Source organism: Mesoplodon densirostris, chromosome 5 (assembly GCF_025265405.1).
Source record: "Mesoplodon densirostris isolate mMesDen1 chromosome 5, mMesDen1 primary haplotype, whole genome shotgun sequence".
Taxonomy (NCBI): domain Eukaryota; kingdom Metazoa; phylum Chordata; class Mammalia; order Artiodactyla; family Ziphiidae; genus Mesoplodon; species Mesoplodon densirostris.
The window spans coordinates 123244707-123250706 of NC_082665.1; the positions used below are offsets into that span (position 1 = coordinate 123244707).

At 50.4% G+C, this 6000-nt stretch overlaps 1 protein-coding gene across 2 annotated transcripts in view; it reads right to left on the reverse strand.

The window, feature by feature from the left end:
• RFTN1 (raftlin, lipid raft linker 1) overlaps positions 1–5677 on the reverse strand; it is a 200673-nt gene extending 194996 nt beyond the window's left edge. Inside the window, exons 1-2 of one of the 2 annotated variants that reach the window (XM_060099473.1) lie at positions 5397–5577; positions 837–874 (exon numbers count right to left, since the gene is read on the reverse strand). The gene's annotated coding sequence lies outside the window, so the exon portion shown is untranslated. Of the gene's footprint in view, positions 1–836; positions 875–5396 lie in introns of both variants that reach the window. The other variant, XM_060099471.1, reaches the window with a different exon arrangement.
• Between the last annotated feature and the right edge of the window lie 323 nt (positions 5678–6000).

Consider the following 6000-nt stretch of genomic DNA (forward strand, 5'->3'; position numbering starts at 1 on the left):
CTAACGAAGCCCCCAGGTACCCCAAAGGATGTCTGCTCCACCTCAGTCTTGGCAGGTAGCCATCACACATTGAATGTGACCTGATTTTCTAGCTCTTTGGTTCTGGCCCCGCTGAGAGCGCTTTTTCTTCCTGAATTCAGCCCAGGTAGGGAGTAAGTCGCACAAATGCATATTTAAAAGCTGAACTGAATTCTTTGGAGAGCAAGGAAATTAACAGGGCCTCAAGCAGTGGCCATCGCTTGCCCGCTGTACCGTTCTTTTCAGAGAAAGCATCCTGGTAAAATACACAACGATAATAACGAGAGCCCCTTTGGGGGCCCAGGAGAAAAGGGAAACTCAAATTTATGTCAAAAACTGAATGTGAATGGAAGGAAGGATCACACACACACACAAACCTTTTTATAAACATAAAAGAAATGTCTGGCTAAATTTATCTCTTTGTCAGTGAAAAACAGCCTAAGCTTTAGCCAAGAGTGTGGCCAATTCTTAAACTGAAGGACAAAAGAGAAATGCTTAGTATAGAGTAGCCCCATCAAACAGAACTTTCAACAAGGATGAAAATACATCTGCTCTGTCAAATTCACTCGCCAATAACCACATGTGGCTCTAGGGCTCTTGAAAGGTGGCCGGTGAGACTGGAACTGCATTTTAAATTGTATTTCCTTTTAATTCATTGACATTTAAATGTAAATAGCCACATGTAGCCAGTGGCTACTGTAGTGGACAGCTCAGCGACAGACACTCAAACCAAACAGCTGGCAACGTCTTTCTTTCCCTACGATAAAATTACAATCATCACAACCAACAATATCTTAAATTGTCACCAAAATTAGTACCTCTACCCAGGCTCCAGGTGCCCCAAATCTCAGAAAGCCTGAAACAAAAAGAAAAAGGCAAAAGACTTAAGAAAGTGATTCCAGTGTGTCATTTGTTCCAACTTCCATCCCCCATCCAGCTTACATTTCTCTTCTACGACAGCTTCGTGTATTTGGAAATCTGTGCTTGCAGATGGAATCTGCATTTGCGAAACCAGAAGGTCACAGCCTCTTCCCTTAATGTCCAGGAAACATGAAAATGTGAACTTGGGGCAAGTTCCCTAACCTCTCTAAGCTTCAGTTTCCTCAAGGCCAAAGTGCAGATAATAATAGTATTTGCCTCTCACGAGGATTAGATTCAGAGCACGCATGTAAAGAGCCTAACCGTGCCTGGCAAAGACTGGGCGCCTGGCAAGGGGTAGCTATAATGATAATTTTGTTAACAGCAATAGTAAAATCTGTAATAAAATAAAAACTGTGCTACTAGAATGGAAGTTTACAGTTGGCAAAGTTTTCCTAACACTTTGAACCTGTTTCACGGGCTACAGTAAAGTGGCCTCTAGTAAAATACGTCTTGGGGTCCTGACATCTTGGCCATCCCTGCCAACCTCCAGACAGGCAGTCACCCAGATGGGTACCATGAGAATTATTCTGTGCCTCTACCCTGTGGCAGGCAATGCACTAGGCTGGCGGGTGAAGGGAACAGTCTCCAAACATAGTCCAATGTCTTAAGACTCTGTACCACTTGTCAGCTAACCTCAATGAGACACCTCGGCGAGATGTCAAAGCTTCATCCTGGGTCTCACATAAGCAGGAGACTCCATTCCTACTTCCTGGATCAGCCAAGACCAGGTTTGGCTATAGGCCCACAGACGGGGACGAAGGTGCAAGGGGACCTGAGAGGGAACGGCCCATTTTCTCAGCCAGGACAATAAGAGGGGTGTTGACAGGCCATGTTTCTCACTGACAGGTCACATCACTTTAACAGGAAACCTGTTCTCGCAGCCTTCAAAAAGCCAAATCTGACCTGCCTCACAAAGCAAACACAACCGCTTTCAACAGCCAGCTGCCTCAGCCGGTGAAATCCAACGGGAATCTCCACCAGATTCACAGCAACCAGACCAATACGCCAGAAATCCCCCAGGAGTTTCGAAGCAGAAGTTTAGTGGAATTCTTTGGGGTTTGGGGTTTATTTTTCTTTATATAGAAAGCAGTCGATCTTCTTTCACAACCAAGGGGACGTTCCCCTGTGGAATTCCCTTCTCTGAAGATCTCTAAAAATAAAATATTTGTCTGACTGTCTGCAATAATTTAAGAGTAAACCCATTTACTGGCAGAGTCAGGGATTTCTCTCAGCTCCTTCATCTATGAAAACATGGTCCAGACTGTCTCAGATGTTCCAAGTTCTGGCTCCCTCGGGCCCCAGAAGAACACTGGTCTACCACGCTCTTGATTGGCTAGGAAAATGAGTTGCTGTACCTGGAATCTCACATTTGTATTCTTTGCTGGTGGGAGTGTAAAATGGTATAACCATGTTGGGAGAAGGTCTGGCAGTCTCTTATAAGGTTCACATACATCTCTTTTATGACCCAGCAATTCCACTCCATTTACCCACAAGACATGACAACATATGTCCCTAGGAAGACTTGTATACAAATATTCACAGCAGCTTCATTCACAATACCCCCCAAACCTGGAAATAACTCATGTGTCCATCAACAGGGGAATACATAAACAAACTGCATTATAAATAGATACTGGATTATAACTCAGCAATAAAAAAGACTGAATTACTGGTACATAAAACATGGGTGAACCTCAAAAACATGCTGAGTGAAAGAAGCTTTACACAATACTGTGAAATTCCACTTATATGAAGTTCAAGACCAGGCTAAACTAACTTTGAGTGAGAAGCAAAGGGTGAGGACAGGGACTGACTGGGAATCGGGATGAAGGAACTTTCTGGGGGAGATGGCAACATTACTTGATAGAGATGAGGGTTACACAGGTGTAGGCATCTGTCGAAACATTATGTAAATGTTACCCTCAAGGTCTGTGCATTTCACTATATGGAGATATGTATGTATGTAAAAGTTCACCATATGTATAAATTTTACCTTAAGAAAATCATGAACATATATTGAACTCTAAATAATGAAATGTGTGCTGAAACGTTTAGAGGTGACCTGTACCAATGTCTGTCATTTAATTTAAAATGCATAAAACAATAAGTTGCCGATGGACGGATGTGTAATAAACCCAATATTGTAAAATTATAGACTCTAGATACGGGTATTTGGGTGGTCACTGTTCTTGCAACTTTTCTATATTTTTTAAAAGGAGGTGAGTGGGGGAAAGAGTCACAGGGCCCTCTCCCTAGTCCACCAACTTAGAAATTTAGCAAGACACCCATGCCCACCAAGCCATGGGCCCACATAATTTCGATTCTGCTGAAAAGTTAAGACTGGAAGAACACAAGTAGCTTTACAGGAACTCACATCACTCATGCCAAAGATTTTCTGCCTGTTTCCCTACAGACAAAGCAATTATTTGAATGGAAGCCAAAAATTCCTTCTCAAGAGGGAGAAAAAGAACTCACTGACTCGTATTCCCAATTAATTCTCTTTCAGTTCCTGCACCAAATTTACTAGCTAACGGCACAACACCTCTCTTCCATTTGCCCCACGTCCATGCAGCCAAAAGACAAACAAAGAAAAACCGACCCAGCGACTTGCTAAACAAATGCAGCCAGAGGGGTGTCCTCCCAGCTGTCAGGCCAGAAACCCCACTTATGGCAAAAGAAGGGCCACGGGTAGCTTGTAGGAGATGAAAGTGGCCCCAGCTGGCAATCAGCAAATAAACAGGAGCCTCGGTCATACAACCACAAGGAACTGAATTCTCCCAACAGCCATGTGAGTTTGAGTGAGAACTCTGAGGTCCAGACAGGAACCCAGCCCAGGTGACACCTTGATTTCAGCCTTAATGAGACTCTGAGCAGCGTACCCAGCTGAGCTACATCAGGGCTTCTGAGCCACAGAAATGGTGAGATAACAAATGGGTATTGTTTTAAGCTGCTAATTTTGTGGAAATTTGTTACGCAGAAATACGAACCTAATAAGTATTCTAATAAACATTTGTATGTTTAAAAAAAAAAAAAAAAAAGAGGATGCAGAGCTCCCTCTGAGGTTAAAGTGATTTCAATGAGGTTAGCACACACACACGCACCAAAGAGCCCCAAACAGCTTGTTGCTTTACCCCTCTGTGGGGTTTGGTGACATCTGGGGTCACTTGAACTTGGTAGGGAATTCAGCTGTTCAGAGGTACAAATTAGGAATCCCTGTGGCCAGGGACACGTGGGGTGCAGAGCAAGCCCTACGCACGGGCCCAGAGGTGGCTCACATTACGCCTGCCTTCCTTCCTGGCAGGGCCTCACTTATCCTGAGATGACACACGATGGCAGGGGCTGGAAGAGGCCTCGCCCGACTGCGCCCACCATCTGAAAACAGCTGTACCAATTACAAAAAGGAAACTAGGTTGCTAGAGACCAGGGCAGTCAGTCACTCAAACATAGGAACTGGTGCCAGACTTTTTTTTTTTTTTTAATACTTTTTTGTTCTTAAACCCCCTAACAAACTCACTGACACCACCCAGCGTCCCTGGGGACCACCCACAACGACACAGGGCAGCCAGGTGCAAGCACCAGGGAGGCAGGGCGGTTGGGTTACTGCACTTTGGCCTCCACGCGGTTCTCGTGGCCAAAGACAGCGGCAGTCTAGGTGAAGGGCATGAGCCCTGGCGCAGGAGGGGGGTGTACATGCCTGACAACGGGGCTTCCTGAAATAAACGCCGCCGCTACCCCGCCCTCACCCAGGTCCACCCTGGCGTCTCTTGGGCCTAGGAAAGTGTTGAGGACGAGGGAAGAAACCCCCTTTACAGAAGGGGAGATGCCCGTTTTCAGTGCCGGGGACTTCCCGCGCCCCGAGGCTCTGAGCCTTCCTTGGCCGTGGCGCTTCCTCTGAACGCGCGGCACATCTGCTCCCGCCCGTCCAGCACCGCTGCCCCGGGAACAAACGCACCTCCTGGGGCGCACGAAGAAGGGCAGCGGGAGCCGCCTCCACCCCAGCCCACCCCGGCCTCGCGCCCTCCTGAACCTGGATTCCTCGGCCAGCTCCCGCCTGATCTTTGCCGAGGACCCCCTGCAGCAGTGTCCTACACCCACCTGTAGCCTCGAAGCTTCCCCTCTGCTTCCTTCCTAGGCGCCCCGAGCATGCGGAGCCCACGACCCTCAACAGACTGCTCTGGGGTGCCCCGCCCCATGGCTCGCCAGGGATGATTTTTTTTTTTTTTCCAAAAAAAAGTTGGCCCAAGACCGCTGCGTCCCATGGATCCTGTCCCCAGCCCCATCCAATTCGGGCCGGGGTGCAGGGGACGGGGATGGCCCTCTGGCAGCCCCGGCGCCTGGGAAGCACGCCCAGCCTCGGCAACCTGAAGGGAGGCGCCCCGCCAGGCTCCCCCTGCCCGCCGGGTTCCCGCCCCGCCTGCGCCCGCCTCCATCCCGAATCCTGCAAGGCGCCCACCTACCGTTCTGGACTAAGCCGAGGAGAAGGCGCGGGCGCGGGCTCCCGGAGACAGCGTGTTCCGTCCCGGGAGGAAAGTTTCTGCCATATAGAGGAGGCAGCGCGGGGAAGGCGTGGGCGCCAGGGGGTGGGGACGGGGCAGGCGGCACGGCGTGCTCGTGTGTCCGTCCCTCCTGCAATCCGTGCGTCCGTCCCTCAGCGGAGCCCGCGGCCGCCGCGCTCCCGCTCGCTGCGCCCTGAGCCCGGCGCGCTCCGGCTCCAGCCCCGACGCGCCCCCGTCGCCGCTGCGCGTCCGCCGGCTACACTTCCTCTTCCTCTGAACTCATGTGCAAAATATGCTGCGCTGCGTCTTCGGGGGAGCCGCCGCGGGAGCAGCTGGCCCGCCCCGCACCCCCTCCGCCCCCCACGCCCCGCGCCGCCGCCTCCAGGCGGCCGGCAACCTGCGCGCTGCACGCGGCTTCCCCCCAGCCAATCACCCTCGCCGCTCCACGGCGCAGAGGTCCATGGCTCCCCGCCCACCCTCTCGACCCCTGGTAACCAAGGTTGCGTGCGTCAGGAGCGCGCGTGGGGGACTCGGAGCCCTCAAAATTTGGGCTTGGGTGCTGGAG